The sequence below is a fragment of the Periplaneta americana genome, chromosome 17 (genome assembly GCF_040183065.1).
Source record: "Periplaneta americana isolate PAMFEO1 chromosome 17, P.americana_PAMFEO1_priV1, whole genome shotgun sequence".
Taxonomy (NCBI): Eukaryota; Metazoa; Arthropoda; class Insecta; order Blattodea; family Blattidae; genus Periplaneta; species Periplaneta americana.
The window spans coordinates 111,665,658-111,682,879 of record NC_091133.1 but is presented as its reverse complement, the minus strand read 5'-3'; the positions used below and the strand labels follow the sequence as shown (position 1 = coordinate 111,682,879).

At 37.1% G+C, this 17,222-nt stretch overlaps 1 protein-coding gene across 24 annotated transcripts in view; it reads right to left on the bottom strand.

Annotated features, from left to right (window-relative positions):
- LOC138692929 (RNA binding protein fox-1 homolog 2-like) overlaps positions 1-17,222 on the bottom strand; it is a 1,380,865-nt gene that overhangs the window by 1,238,632 nt on the left and 125,011 nt on the right. The window contains exon 2 of one of the 24 annotated variants that reach the window (XM_069816287.1): positions 14,701-14,743. The exons of the other annotated variants lie outside the window; for them this stretch is intronic. The gene's annotated coding sequence lies outside the window, so the exon portion shown is untranslated. The remainder of the gene's footprint in view (positions 1-14,700; positions 14,744-17,222) is intronic. 24 annotated transcript variants of the gene reach the window in all.

Genomic DNA, 17,222 nt, shown 5'->3' with positions numbered 1-17,222 from the left:
TATTTACAAATTATTAGCAAAATTGAAGATTTTATTATATTGTGACAGCGACGTGAGATTCGAACTCACGACCAGCGTCCCGCAAGAAAGCAGATCGCGCGGAGCACGGAGGGACGGCGCGCGGCGGAGTAGTGGGGAAAGGGGCCTATACGCGAGGGGAGGCTGCGCGCGCAGCTGCTACTTAACGCAGTGAATGGGGAACGGACCTTCCCGACTCTTCCAGAAGTGCGTCGAAGTGGAGATATCCAGATAATTCTCTACACACCTGTAGAAATTTCTTGCAACTATGATTTTGCTATAAAAGAAGAAGCGCCAGCGAACTCGAGCAGAGTTTTCAATTATTCAGTCAGTGAGTAAGCCAGAGCAAGCAAGCCAGACTTGTGTGCCGGAGTTCGACTCGAGTGTGCGTCCGCATCTGCGTCAGCATCCGAAGGACCTGAGTTCGAGTGCAGTGTACCGCAGTTGGAGGGACCTGAGTTCGAGTACAGTGAACTGTCTCTGAAGGTCTGTGGTTCGAGATACTGTGAACTCGAGTGACTGAGATAGAAGAACTGTGAACTGAGAACTGATAGTTCTGATTTGTAAATAGTGCTTTGTAAATATTAGTTAAGATTAACAGTTTCATTGTTGTCCGTACTAGTCCAAGTAAATTGTCATTGTCATCAGTGGAGTGCTATAACGAATACTGTGTTGAGTGAAAATCCAATTGTTGACGAGAGCGTTTAAGGCGAATTGTAGAAAGGAATTATTGTTGTGACGAATAAATTACATTGTTGTTACTAATAAAATTCACAATATATTCTTTTTATAAAATTTGACTCTTCAATTTAGAATAGCCTACATTTGACATTTTTGCATATTTCTATCTACTGTAATGATAGAAATATGCAAAATTGTCAACTGTAGTCTAAATTGAAAAGTCAAATTTTGTAAATAGAATTATCATAAAAATCGTCAATTTTGTTAATAATTTGTCCACGTCTGTATTAACCGATTGCTGGATTAACCGTCTGTCTCTCGCTTTTTTTTTTTTTTGCTGCAGAAGTGTATGAAGTATTACACGTTGTATTAGCACGTTATTTTTTTCTACAGAGGGTTATTACAAGCATTTTCCCTTACGCAGTATGGTCTAATTTTTCGAATTGTCGTACTGTATAACTTCTATATGAAATATTTTCTACGGGTATTAAACGAACAATAACTGTGCTAAGAATCGAAAAAAAAAAAGTGTAAATAATTGAGTGGTTTGGGGAAGATAAAGCGTGGCTCGTCTCGCATAAGAATACGAGATTGGAGTGTAGAAAGTACGTAAATCTACAACACGAGACCTACAATAGTGATATCTTTCCACAGAGCCATTACAAGGAATTTCCTTACCCCTTAAAAACCCATCGTTGATAACCAGACTTAAATTAGTGAACTTCTGATCCACTATCTAGCATATTTATTAAACGCAATAGCGGCAAAACCACGAAGGGAATTACGAAAGTGTAAATATTATTCACTAAATTTACGAAAATCTTTTATCGTACGGATTATCTGATTTTTTCGATTAACCGTTCAGCTCACCCCCTTCATTACCACGGATAATAGAGGTTCAACTGTATTCAACATTTTTTTCCTCCATTACTGTATCTTGTACAATAATAAAAATTGGTCTGTGTATTTATTTTTTATTTTATTGGGTTATTTTACGACGCTGTATCAACATCTAGGTTATTTAGCGTCTGAATGATATGAAGGTGATAATGCCGGTGAAATGAGTCCGGGGTCCAACACCGAGAGTTACCCAGCATTTGCTCGTATTGGGTTGAAGGAAAACCCCGGAAAAAAAACCTCAACCAGGTAACTTGCCCCGACCGGGATTCGAACCCGGGACACCTGATTTCGCGGCCAGACGCGCTGACCGTTACTCCACAGGTGTGGACTGGTCTGTGTAAAACGCTGTCCTTCTGCTATATAAAAAAATATATTTTTACGATTTAAAAAAAAAAATATATATATATATTTTTTTTTTCAAAATTCAAAATGGTGGCAGTTGCCCTGATAACTCATAAACTTGTAAAGTGTTCATGTTCTCTCCCTTTTTATTTCATTGCTGAAACTCATGTTTACAATATCATGCTCTTTCAACTACATTCCTTAATAAATAATATTTTTGTTTATTTTGTGTTAGAAGAAAATACTGATACTGTTCTCCAACCAGGAGATTAACCGCGGAAGGAATTTGCTTACTACTGCGTCATCTGTTGGAGCGAAGTAGACAGATAATATTACAGTTATAACGTCAGTTTTAAAAACATGCGCTCTCCTGCATATGTTATTTCCCCTATGGAGGGATAAAAGACCAGGAGATTAACCGTGATCTCATTTTGTAACTAGGGTAGTATAAATATGTGTGTATCAGTGTTATCGTTTGTGCTTTGAGAGTTAGCCAATGGAGATGCTTGTATCCACGTGTGTGACCTTATGACATCAACATTCATTCACAGCATTACCCCGCTGCGTCTCATTCCCTTGAGACTTTCTCCTGGTTGGAGTACAGTATGTGACCATTTTTTAAAATGAATTCATTTTTTCTCAGACAATCTATCAAAGGTAGAGAAGTGATCTTGCATCTTATTGTAGATACGACATGCATAAATTCACACAAAAAATTTCATCACAGAATGTTGGATAGTTTTTGACTTATGTAGGAAAAGCTTCATCACTCTACAGTGAACTGAATTTTGAAAAAAAATATGTATATATATTTTTTTTTATCGTAAACATACTAATTTTCATTATTGTACAAGATACAATAATGAAGGAAAAAAAATGTTGAATATTTCCAAAGCCCGTAATAATTATTGTGACCCCGTGCCAGACGGGATAGTTGGATGGCCTGTACCTACTCTCGGAACGGGATAGTATTTCCAGTGTTGGACTGGGACGCTTTGTGGTTTTGCGGTGTCCCTTGACGAGGAACGCTTTGCGGCGTCCTTCAATGGGGTGATCATGCCGGCCGTGTGGAGTCCCGCTAGTGTTTGGAGAAGATATGTGTTACCTGGTATGTCAGAGACCTCCTTATGTCATTTCAACGGCAACTCCGGGTCTAAAAAAAAAAAAAAAAAACGTACGGGCTATTCCATATGAAATCGACCAGTAAAAAACCTCGCATTTTTTATACTCTAATTTTTTCCCCTATTTATACAAGGTGCTGAGGAGAGTGCATTTGCAAAAATATACTATCGAAAGTCAAACGATTTTCGTATTGTTGAGCAACAAATTTAGCGTATTTTAGAAAGACAAGCCTCTTTCAGCGCTCAGAACTCTGGAACCATTTACTGCAGAACATGGAACGAGAGCTCATTTTGAAGCTGACATTTTGAAGCAGTTATGTTAAAAAGTAATCCTTATTTTTATTGTATACAGAGAGACAGATAATCTGATTTTACTTACTTTTAGGCTTTTTACCCATTTGTAAAAATGTAAAAAAATATTGAGAAAAAACTTTGCATTATTAAGAGGGATTCGGCATTGTTTGCTTAGTGTCACGGCAATAAGTTTCGAGTTATCTGGTTGAGGTTTTTTCCGGGGTTTTCCCTCAACCCAATATGATCAAATGATGGGTAACTTTCGGTGCTGGACCCCGGACTCAGTTCACCGGCATTATCACCTTCATCTCATTCAGACGCTAAATAACCTAAAGCATCGTAAAATAACCTAGTAAAAATAAGTTTCGAGGGTATTAAATAAATTATTGTCACACGCTTAGACTTGAACGGTGCAATACCGCACGCACTAGCCGAGAGACGAAGATAAGAGAGTGTTGGGCGTCATGTTATTCCTGTGTTTATGAAAAAAACATGTGATAAAGCTAGCCCAGCTATGCGCTACTAGACGACACGTCACGTGTTTATGTCTCCTGGCCTTGCTTGCCTCGGCTAGCTCCCGCCTCACAGTCAGTTGGTTAGTTCTCGCGCGTACTATTTATTTTCTTTATTTGATATTTTCAATACTTTCTTATCAACGCTGCACCAATAAAATATATGTGTTTATTTGTACTTTCAATGCGGAATCTAACCATATATTTTAAAAATATTTTTTCGTGGGCAAAGGCATCTTAATGAAGAAAAATCTAAATTTCTCAATTTCCATAAAAAGTAAGAAAAACTGTTTACACGTCAATATAAACTTTAACTTTTCAGCATCAAAATAAACCATGATTTTGATCATTGGGTGAAAGGGTTTCGGAGCCAGAACAGTTTAAAGTTGTTAATTTTACGAAAATACGATAAATTTAAATATTTTTAATTTAAACACTATGAAGTTCTGATGCCTCAAACTTTGTACAAAGCATTGTATCACAGTTGTCTACGGACAGAAAAAGTTTCATTGTATTTAAAAATTGCAAGGTCAATTCTCTCTACATTTAGGTCGATTTGAGATGGAACAGTCCGTACGTAAGGTCGTTCACTCGCCTCATTCCTATGTAGGTCTATTGGAGCGTTGTACGCTTATTAGGCCTGTCTGTAACGTGCAACATGTGGAAGAACTTTTGTATGTTTACATACAATTCAATACTTGCGTTACTGCATTTCACATATTCAGCACGATGCACTGCCAAAAGTTTGATAACTGGAGTTCTCCGTTTGGTTACTTTGAATACAAGTAAGGTGTACATCGGGTATACTAGTTTCCCTTGGTATGGAGAGCAAGTTGCTAGTCAACAGTTTACGCTGCAGAGAAGTATTGTCGGACCATCGAATCTGTGCCCCTTCAGCACTGTCGTCGTTCTTGAAAACGTTAACGCCTGTACTCACTCCATTCCACCCACCACGTCAAACAGAAGGCCACGAACCTTGCCGAATAGAGATGTTGCCGAACTTCCGTCAAACGGTGTCATAAATAACTGGTCCTCCATGCTACAATATCACTTCTTTCAATCAAAATACATCTTGTATTTCTACATTTTTTAAACCTAAATCCCATGTCTCGAATCACTTTCCGTAGCGTTTCTCTCCAATCTTGGAAATTATTGCTTCTCTCGCAACCTTCAGTAATTTCTTCAATGTCGGAACTTCTTTCTGCATCGTATAAAATTCTTGTATCTTTCTTCTTAAAATATACATCGGTTCATATCATCTACAAGAATTAAAGGTTCCCTTGATCTGTTCTTCTCTGGTGATTCTAGCTTTTCATCTCCTGCACAGACTCCCTCTCTCCTGATTTTCTTTATTAGGCGCTCTGACCTGCCTATATAAATTACATAACATGTTATATCAGTATTAGTTAAGTAAGTAGTTTTAATAAGTAATCAATTGAAATAAAATAAGCCTCACCTGTGATCGCAGTTGCCATTTTCGTTGCCTGATTTATAGGAAACAGATACTGACCTGTTTGTTTCTCTTCATCGCAAAATGCTATTACGTACTTGCTTAATAATATTTCTTTCGCCACTCCTAGCTACAGTATTCATGTTGAATTGACAACACTGGACTACAAGTGCAAATAAACTGTCCTGCAAGAAGGCTCAAAATTGTGAATAGTGGGGAGACAGAAAGGGAGAGAGAGAGAGAGAGATAGGAATGCCGGGAGACAAATGAATTACCGAGGCTCAGAAGGAATTAGAGTTCAGTTCGCATATCTTACGGGGGCACAGATCCGATGGTCCGACTGTAGTAGTCTGTGTGTTTACGTTCTTTATTCATTCAGTGTCTTCGAATATCTGTTTCGCGACTGTTGCACTGTGGTCTCGTATGTCCGCGTGTATTGCTGTCTTTGTTAATTTATCAATCGCTCTATATTGTGTTTGCTTATCGAGTCTTGCAGTCCTGATTGTTGCAGTTTCTCTCTCTTTCTTCTATGAGTGCGATGGTTCGTTCTATGAGTTTGTAACATAAATGTCTGTAAATAAGACGTTTCTTGTTATACTTTCTAAACCAAACTCGCGACCTCCGCATCTCTTTACACGACCCCACACAGGGGGTCGCGACTCCCACTTTGGGAACCGCTGCTCTACACCAAACAGTTTCTGAGATATTTGTATTTTTATGTACTAGTGCGGGATGAGGGGGAAAAAGTAGTTTTGCAGATAAATCGTATTGCGTAATTAAAAATACAATTATAATTTTTTGTAAATGATTGATTAAATGGCGATCTTACTCGTGTCAATTATGTAAGCATGTGTGGCTTACAGCTGTTTCCTCAGAGCTTACTAGATCTCGGAGCTGTCTCAACTTCGCTGCCTGTTGTGTGGGTGCGTTCGTGTGATGAAGAGTTGTGTCAAATAGTGCGTGTGTGTGTGTGTGTTCTGAAATTGATCTGTGTGTTGAGAATTTGATTAGGGTCTGTTTTAGTGTGTCTGTATGTTTCATATTATACTTGTGTGTTGAGTTTTTGGTTTTTGGGTTGTATGTGTAAGATTTCCATGTCTGTATTTATGTTATTGTATATGTGGTTCGCATTAGTTATGTGTTCGGCATATGTAGATGTATTGTGTCCTCTGGTTATTGCTTTAACGTGTTCTTTGTATCGAGTTTGGAATGATCTGCCTGTCTGCCCAATGTAGAAACTGTCGCAACTATTGAATGTGAGTTTGTATACGCCTGTGTGGTTGTATTTATTTGTTTGTGTTGTTTGTTTGTTGAGATATCTTTGTAGTGTGTCATTCAGAAAACAGAAATACAACACAGCATACAGAACAGAAAACACACTACAAAGACATCTCAACACACAAACAACACAAACAAATAAATACAACCACACAGGCGTATACAAACTCACATGCAATAGTTGCGACAGTTTCTACATTGGACAGACAGGCAGATCATTCCAAACTCTATACAAAGAACACATTAAAGCAATAACCAGAGGACACAATACATCTACATATGCCGAACACATAACTAATGCTAACCACACATACAATAACATAAATACAGACATGGATAACCTACACATACAACCCAAAAACCAAAAACTCAACACACTAGAACAATACGAAATATACAGACACACTAAAACACACCCTAATCAAATTCTCAACACAGATCAATTTCCGAACACACACACTATTTGACACAACTCTTCATCACACGAACGCACCCACACAACAGGCAGCGAAGTTGAGATAGCGCCGAGAACTAGTAGGCTCTGAGGATGGTGTCAAGTAACACCGAAACAGCTGTAAGCCACACATGCTTACATAATTAACACGAGTAAGATCGCCATTCAATCAATTATTTATATTCAAGTGTTAAAAGCAGTGTACGAAAGATTCAACATGGATTATCAATTTTTTATCAACAGTAATCTCACTAGACGTTTTGATTTTATCGATAAATCTGCGAGTGGAAAACTCGAGTGGGATTTAATTGATTATTACACGATTAGAAGAAAGTATATAAAGATTAGAAGTAACGAAGTACTCCAATACAATAAAATATTAATTGACTTACGAAAATACAATTGTCTTCAAATGTATTATTGCACCATCTCAACATTACAAATATTACGCTAGATGCATGCTAGATGGCAGTAGTGAGCAATACCTTCTCGTCGAGAAGTTCTCGATCTATAGTTATACACGATGGCAATGTTAGTAGTCAAGAAGGCTGTGTTGATTCAGTTTCATTTTTATTATTAAAACAGTTGCATTCCACTTCAATTATCCGAATCCCAGTAATCAACGTCACTTGACAGATGATTTTCAATAAATCTTAATATTAAACAATCTCTGATACGTGACTATCCATAATATCATATAGCAGAAGCTATAACATAACCTAACTAATATACTGTACACAAGTGTTAGAAAAGTTTTAATTAACGACGATGACATAAAAAATAAACATGAATAATTTTGAAAGGAATAATTATTGAATGTACAATTTTCAAATTTGAATGTGGTTGGTGGTTCAATTGATGTTATATTGGACGTGTGCGTAATAGAAGTGGAACTCGTTGATTTAGGCCTACATGGTGTATTCAACTTATTCAGGATTTCCGAATGAATAATTTGAAAAGGAATAAGTATTGAATGTACAATCTTCAAATTTGAATGTGGTTGGTGGTTCAATTGATGTTATATTGGACGTGTGCGTAATAGAAGTGGAACTCGTTGATTTAGGCCTACATGGTGTATTCAACTTATTCAGGATTTCCGAATGGCGCTCTTCATTTATTTGTAAATCGGATTTCAGAAGATGCATAGGTATGATCAGTGATTTTTATTAATTCTTGTTCTTGAATGCCAATGCGAGTCATATTTGAAACTGCTGTGCATGGACTGGAGTGGTTTGTAATTTTATATATATATATATTTTTTTTCTTTTTTTTTGACGTTCAGACCAGCGCAGTTTCAAATGTTGGCAAACAAAGAAACAAATGCTAGGGACGCGATAAAATTAAACAAATGCTAGGGACGCGATAAAATTGTGCGATAAGCAGCCATGATTGGTTGAAATACGTCCTTTCGTACCGTTTTATTGGTCAAAAGTAGTATGACGTAGTAAGAGTGTAATAGTCAATTACATACCACATCACGCAGAAACGTTCAAATAATTATTTGGGACAAAAAAGCAAAATTTGAACTTTTTTCAACGATTTAAATTTGATTTTATCTTAAGCACCTCAACCTCTTGTTCCTTTAATAGGGAGATAAATTTTCACTCTCCTGCTAGAAATCGAACTGGCGTTAGCTACGTCTGCATTCGGAGAGAAGCTAGCAGCTAGACAAGCTACATTAATTTTCTATAATCAAAATGATGCATGTGGAACGCATTAAACAGCCGCGTTGTGCGAGATAGAACCGGCTTGCAGTGAGCGCTATGCATCTATCCAACTTTAACTTGGCATCGCAGGCATTATATTACTCTGGTGGAATACTTGTGGTTGCAGCACGGAGTCTAGAGAAATTGATCGCATTTAACATTAATGTTTAAGGCTCACCACAGTCAAATCAGAAGCACTATCCATCCTTCCACTTTAAACTGCTCTCAGATAACACTGCCACGAACTTATATTAACATTTTGCAGCTTAGATGTGGTTACATTAAAGTTACTCAGGAAAATTGATCTTTGCCAACAAGTTGGTATACCGTTGTCAAGCATTTATCCATTATAATCAGCATTATCCGAGGTTCCTGCTGATCCCTGCGGTATCAGGTTGTTCCACACGCCCCTGCATGTTCCTTGCTGCCTCTAATGATCTCGCTGATGTTATTACACTGAATAAAACGCTTGCAGATCTATAGAACTTCGTCGGAATCCGTGCATATTACAAGCAACTCTACTGCGATTTTCCATTATCTTATTTCACCTGATATGAATTAGACTGGATGTGAGCGTAACAAGGAATTTATGCAAGCAATTTATTGCGGAATTCAGGAATAAACAACTCCACTCTACCTAGATAAAAAGTATGCCGTATTTATCTGGGAAGTAAACGTAAAGTTATAGACCAAACTATATTATTATTATTATTATTATTATTATTATTATTATTATTATTATTACTATTAATCCGTGGCGCTACAGCCCGTGACGGCCCTAGACCGACCAGCCGGCTGCTGGCCTCACGCCCACATGTCGAAGCAGAGGTGGACGATCATCCAACCAGAATGGAGGTATCGTGTGGTTAGCACGATGATCCCCCCAGCCATTATAGCTGACATTCGCAACCGGATTTCGCTACCTATCGTAGCTCCCCAAGTGCATCACGATGCTTGGTGGGCATCGGTCCCATAAACTGACCGAAATTTCATGAGAAAATTTCTTCCCCCATGAGGACTCGAACCAGCGCGCATTCCGTAACGCGAGTCCTAGGCAGGATGCCTTAGACCGCGACGCCACGGCGCGGAACATTATTATTATTATTATTATTATTATTATTATTATTATTATTATTATAAAGCGTAAAATATTCTGTGATATAATAATATAAAAAGATCTATATACCTCGTGCAGGCATCTATGACATTACTGCCTCGTACAATCATTCTATTGTATCTACAAAGTGTCCCAAATTGATGTATACACATTTTCAAACACCATTTCTCAGTAACGAGATGAGACAAAAATACGATTTTTGCGGTTTTGTATTCCTTAAGCCCGTACATGTTCAAAACGGTCCTCTTCCGATACAGTACACTCCCAATAACGATGTACAACAGAGCGACATACCAACTGGATTGTTGCTAATGGAATATCATTACAGGCATGTTCAATCTGAACTCTCAGTTCCTCCAGTGTTTGTGGTTTTGTGGCGTATACCGTGTCCTAGCCACATTGACTTTTATATATACTGTATGTATGTATGTATGTATGTATGTATGTATGTATGTATGTATGTATGTATGTATGTATGTATGTATGTTTGCAAAAGGCAAATTTACAAAGAGAAAATAGACTAAAATAACTTCTACATGGGCTATTCCATAAGAAATCGATCGGTAAAAAACCTCGCATTTTTTTTCTACTCTAATTTTTTCCCTATTTATACAAGGTGCTGAGAAGAGTGCATTTTCAAAAATGTGCTATCGAAAGTCAAACGGTTTTCGTATTACTGAGCGAGAAATTTAGCGTATTTTATAAAAACAAGCCTCTTTCAGCGCTCAGAACTCTGGAACCATTTACTGCAGAACACTGAACGGGAGCTCATTTTGAAGCTGACATTTGGTAGGTTATATTAAGAAGTAAGCCTTATTTTTATTGTATACAGAGAGACAGATAATCTGATTTTACTTACTTTTAGGGTTTTTGCCCATTTGTAAAAATGTAAAAAAATATTGAGGAAAAAACCTTGCATTATTAAGAGGGATTCGGCATTGTGTGCTTAGTGGCACGGCAATAAGTTTCGAGGGTATTAAATAGATTATTTTCACACGCCTGGACTTGAACGGCGCAGTACCGCGCGCACTGGCCGAGAGCTGAAGATAAGAGAGCGTTGGGCGTCATTTTACTCTAGTGTTTATGAAAACCTGTGATAAAGCTAGCACAGCCATGACTGCTAGACGACACATCACGTGTTTGTCTCCTGGCCTTGCTTGCCTTGGCTAGCTCCCGCCTCACAGTCAGCTGGTTAGTTCACGCGCGTACTATTTATTTTCTTTATTTGATATTTTCAATACTTTATCAACGTACCATCAGTAAAAAAATATGTGTTTATTTGTACTTTCAATGCGGAATCTAACTATATATTTTTAAAATATTTTTTTCCCTGGCAAAGGCGTCTTAAAGAGGAAAAATCTAAATTTCTCAATTTCCATAAAAAGTAAGAAAATCTGTTTATATATCAATATAAACTTTAATTTCTCAGCATCAAAATGAACCATGATTTTGATCATTGGGTGAAAGGGTTTCGGAGCTACAACAGTTTAAAATTGCTAATTTTATGAAAATACGATAAATTTCAATATTTTTAATTTAAACATTATGAAGTTCTGATTCCTCAAACTTTGCACAAAACATTGTATCACAGTTCTCTACGTACAAAAAAAAGTTTCATTGTATTTAGAAATTCTAAGATCAATTTTCTCTATATTTCGGTCGATTTGAGGTGGAATAGCTCATATACTATGGTGTATATATGTATGTATGTATGTATGTATGTATGCATGCAAAAAGCAAATTTACAAAGAGAAAATAGACTAAAATAACTTCTACATGTTCCATTAATACTCCTTTATGCAATATAGCCAACTATGTATATCTGAGTATTGCCAAACCGAATTTTATAGGAGCTTGATCAAATATTTGCTACCTCGAGAAGCAGCTTGCATTTCCTACGCTGCTCCAGAACGACATCAACAGAACACTACTTCGGCACCGGAGTCAAGTTCTCGGCACGATAACTATTTCCGTCACAAGTTCTTGCATCAGAAGTTGCACCCTCGGGAGGATCCGGAGGGTCGCGTGGCTCTGGGAATGACAGGGATAGGGGGAGCGGAGTATGAAGGCTGAGTGACAGAGCTTGCTTTGTCTGTCTCGTGCTTTCGCTAGAGCTTTACTTTTTTCTTTTCATTATAAGACACTGCAAAAAAAAATCCATTTCAATAGTCTTTCAGAAATTATAGGCTGTCATGTGTCGTCTGTCTGCATACAGCAATTTCTTCTAAATTCTTGAACATATTCTATCTAAATACACATAAAAATATAATTAGAGCGGTGCAGACGGAGCACATGACAGACAGACGACACAATAGAAATGACACAGTTCCCTAACGTTTGTACAATTAATTTTCTACAGATACTTTAATAAGCTATCAAAATTGCAAAACTAATTAACCATTTCATCCTAAACAAATAATATATACTTTACATGTATGATTTCACACAGAACGCAAACAAAATCACTGTTTATTTGTAACGGGTTCATGATATTCTATTCGCAAAAGCACTTGAACTATTGTTTTTTGTCTTTTTCTTTTCCTTACAATGAGTGTGAGTTATTAATGCACATGTTATACGTTATCACTTTTCTTCCAAATATTGTTACAGTGCACAACAAATGACATTTGTAAGTTATTAACAGACAACGATTGTCGTGTATGTGGAGAAGCTTCTTTCTACGTCTGTTGAAACAACTGGGGCATACGTAAAATCCTGTGCAACATTTTTTTAAACTTCTGTTAGTTCTTCAAAGGAATCCTTATCTCCAGAAATACTGTCACTAATCTTGCAAAGTTTATAATATCCACCATTTTTTTCAACATATTTGTTATTTTCGCAGATATTATTTTAGCAATTTTATCGTCTACTTGAGTCACTTTCTTCCAGATATTTCGCAATAGGAAAAACTGATCAACCAGTTTTGTACCAGACTTTTCTAAAGCTGTTATGCAATCAGGAATAAACCCGTAATTCGATTCATTGTATTCCAATTGTTGTTTTATGCTTGAATCAACCAACAGACGTTGGGCTAGTGGTATTGCAAATGCATCTTTCACATCAAATGATTGAATAACATTCTGGACCTGGTCGAAATATATACAGTAATAAATGCAGGCCTTCAATCAGGAACCCCATCGAGTAAGTATAGGAGAAGGAGGAAGAGATATACCAGGACATATCTTCTTGAATGCTTAACAAAACGCATCACACATTTTTTTCATGGAACACGGATGAAGAACTATGACCCTCTTCACATTTTTCGCCTTTTTTTTTTCAACTTCATGAGGGCACGTTTGTGTACATCCCTATTTACATGTCTTAGAATATTACATGCTCTATTTACTGAAACTGATATTATACACAATTTGCAGAATAGTTTATCTTCGCTGCAACAAAAAAATATCACCATATTCGGAAATAAGTCTCTTAAACTTCGCCGAACGAATTTTCTCCCCCTCAGGCATCGTATACTTTATTTTTTTTTCATGGAGTGCAGTTTCATAGAAAGGACTTTGCCGACAGACCTTCTACTGCCCCCTACTAATTGGTTGTCATAAATAAATGTCTTCCTTACTGTGACGGAAATCTTGTCTTCTCTTGTTAGTAACCAATCACAACCCTCGTTTAGAAGAATTGACAGGTGCCCGTCAAATCCACGTGGAGGCAGAGTTGTCGCATCTTTTCCGAAGTCCAAGAAACCCCACAGTTTCACTGCATAATTTCGAAGGTCACCAGGATTGTGGCAACTGTGCACTGTTGGGACGAGGGGACAGGATGGAATTGTCAGAGTTGTTTGTGTAGGAAGTCATAAATCTGTAAGTGGGTGTTCAAAGGAGGCACCGAACTGCACTCCTTGAAATAAAATAAGGTATAATACTAGAACCGAACTGTTCTCATGTTCCTTCAGTATTGACGTTTGCTTTACTAAGCTGTACCTACTGCTTGCAGCTATCCTGTGTACCGCAGCGTCAGACCTCTGCGGGTACACAATGTGAATTTACAACCCTTGCCCTGTTGCCATTGTGTCGAAAAACTGCTCCCTTTGCACGGCTCTAAATATGAAAAATAACACAAAATCGTGATTTATCTCTTCATTCTCTCAGTCAAAACAGAATACAGTAGAACCCCGATTATCCATCACCCTATTAACCGATCGGCGGATTATCCAACTGTCTTTCTCTCGCTTTTTTTTGCTACAAAAATATATGAAGTTCTGTACACTATATTAGCACGTTATTTTTTCGAGAGAGGATTATTACAAGACTGCCCTTACACAGTATGGTCTACTGTTCAAGTTGTCGTACTGTATAACTTCTATATAAAATTTCTTCCACGGGTATCAAAAGAAATCCTGTTCTAGACTACTAAGTATCAAAAAGTGCAAATAGAGTGGTTTGAGGAACGAGAAACTGTGGCTCATTTCAGACTACGAAATTGGAATCAGAACTGTTTGCAATTTAATAAAAATCAAGGATAAAGCGTATAAAGTACGTAAACCTACAACATAAGACGTCCACTCTTCCTATCCCTCAACTGACAGCCATTACAAGGAGTTTCCTTGCAACCAACAACTCGTTGTTAATAACCAGACTTAAATCAGTGAACTTCTAATCCACTACCTAGTGTGTTCAACACCATAGAGGAGCTTACGATGTTGTAAGAATTATTCACTAAATTTACGAAAATATTTTATGGTACGGATTATCCGAATTTTTCGATTAACCGTTCAGCCCACCCCCTTCATGAGCACGGATAGTAGAGGTTCTACTGTACTGAACGAAACAATTTACTACTCCAGTGACAGAAAAAGAAATAATTACTTACAGTAAATCACGACAGGAACAAGAAATCTAGCGACAGACGTTACCTGGAACAAAAGAATTACCAAAATGAACAAGACATACGGTTCCAGAACTATACTAAAATACTCAAACTGATTTCATTTTATATCCCTCCAATAAGATCTATAAGAAATTTGTTATATATTTAATATCCCAAGATCGAAAGACATATCTCACATGAAGTCACCACTAATTATTATAAAACACTGAAAAAAATGAATGTAAATGTATTGTTGTTTAGTCAACTGTCCGAAGACAGGTGTGAACCTCACAAGTGATACCAACAAGGAACCACTTATGAGGCAACTAGGACAGAGGAGTTTAGGGTAAGGTCATATTTATTTATTTATTCATTCTTTCATTCATTTATGTATTCATTTACACATGCATGCATGTATTCATTCATTTATTAAATAAATAAATTTCTAAATTATAGACATCAGCTCAAAGAATTTTGAGTGACCACAAGGGTCCTGAATACAATAAACATGTATAATAATGTGATGTGATACATTAAAGAAAAAAGAAAGTTAATTGTTGAAGGCAAATATAAGTTGATTAATTGAAATAGAGATGATGATGTAATATTTGAAGAGAATCCTTGATAATATTTATAAGAATAGACATTACAGAATCAAAAGGAATGTGAAGATCCTTAAGATAATTCCACGTGAATTTTGTAATTGAACCTCAACTGCCAAACAGCAAACCAATGACAGACCACTGTTTAAGAGGGACGTTGTACTTTTGAGAAAGATACGGCAGACAAGGTTCATATATGGCCTTCTTCTCAATATCAACCTCGGTGGCCTGATTTAGGTTTCTTTCGAAACGGATAGTAGGGTCAAGAACAAGAGCCCGTTTTAAGCGTCCGTTGATAGCAATAATGTCTGCCCGTCTAAAAGAACCATCTGATGATACACAATGTACTTCCTCATGAATTTCCCAATTTAAAGTTTTTAACGATATCGCCAAAGCATGTCGTACACGATGATGTCTAGCATTGATCAGCAGCTCGCCTTTGGGGCATTGTCCAAGCACGTGTCCAAGTGTTTCAAGCTCGCTACAGTCTGGATGACGGCAGCGGGTTGTGCTTAGAGTTCTGCCCGGTATCCTCGAACCGCCGAAATATTGCTCGACATTTTTAAAGCATTGGTCCATTCTGAGGAAGATAGGCCCTTTCGATTGCTTACCCATGAGTTGGCCTTGGGGAGATCACTATAAACAATAACCCCTTTACCATTCATTCATTCATTCACTCTCTTATCCACTTATTTACTTATTCACGCATTCACTTATGTATTTATTTCATTATGTATTTATGTACTTATTTATGTATTTTTTATTTTTTACGTATTTATGTATTTATTCGTCCATTTCTTATTCTATTTTGTAGATAGATATATTCCAAGAAATAAAATTAATTTGTATTAACGTTGTATCAGATTCACTTTGAATTTAAAACCTGGTGTGCATACCCCCAGAAAGGAAAAGGAGTTGTATTGTTTGAAGAAGTACCTGCAGCCAACTCGTGGATCATCAAGCATGACGGATTATCAAGTTCTGAATGGAGAAATGCTAAAAATGACTGCGATGGTGGCACCAGTACGTTCTTTCCCTGGTCGCTCTACAGGCACAACCCACTGTAGGCACTGCAGTGAGTATGAAACTTTGCCACATGTGCTTGGGAGTTGCCCACAGGGAGAAGTACTCAGAATAAAACGTCACAACACCATACGTTCTATGATCGCAGATGCACTTCAATCCAAAAATCTAGACGTTCACGAGGAAGTTCATTGTATTGCTGATGGTGAAGCAATCGTAGGATCGATATCATAGCTATAAATAGAAATAAACAGACAGCCGAAATAATTGATCCTACAATCAGATTTGAAATCTCAACCACTCAACCATCTGAAGTGAACGAAGAGAAAAATAAAATCTACGAGCCCACGTTCAGTACCTATCGGCGAAATACAACATAGAAAAAATCACAGTTACCGGTCTCTTCTTCGGAGCGAGAGGCACCATTCCGAAAGCCTTTGTGAAGTGGAGGGAAAAATACAAGCTGACGAGACATCTTCAAGATGCCATCGTCACCACCATAATACAATTTTCTGTAGCGATATTTCGTCAGCATCTCTATGGTGTACATTCAATTTAAATTACACTTGGTTCTATTTTTTTTCTTATGTCTTATTGACTTTTGTCTGAAACCTGTTTATATAATTTTTCATTTTACATTTTATTGTGAGCTATTCTGTGTCAGGGCAAACCCAAAATATTGGGTCAGACCAATAAATTAAATTAATAATAAAGCAACATCCATTCCCGTATAATATTCCTTGATTTTCATGCTCTACCTAAACATGATACTTGCCGATTGCAGGGGACTTGCTCCGCGTGTTATATCTAAGTAGGTAAACATTGAATTTTTCCTATATCGACGGAGCAGTGAAATCATCGCTACATTTAATGAGCAGAATAATAATAATAATAATAATA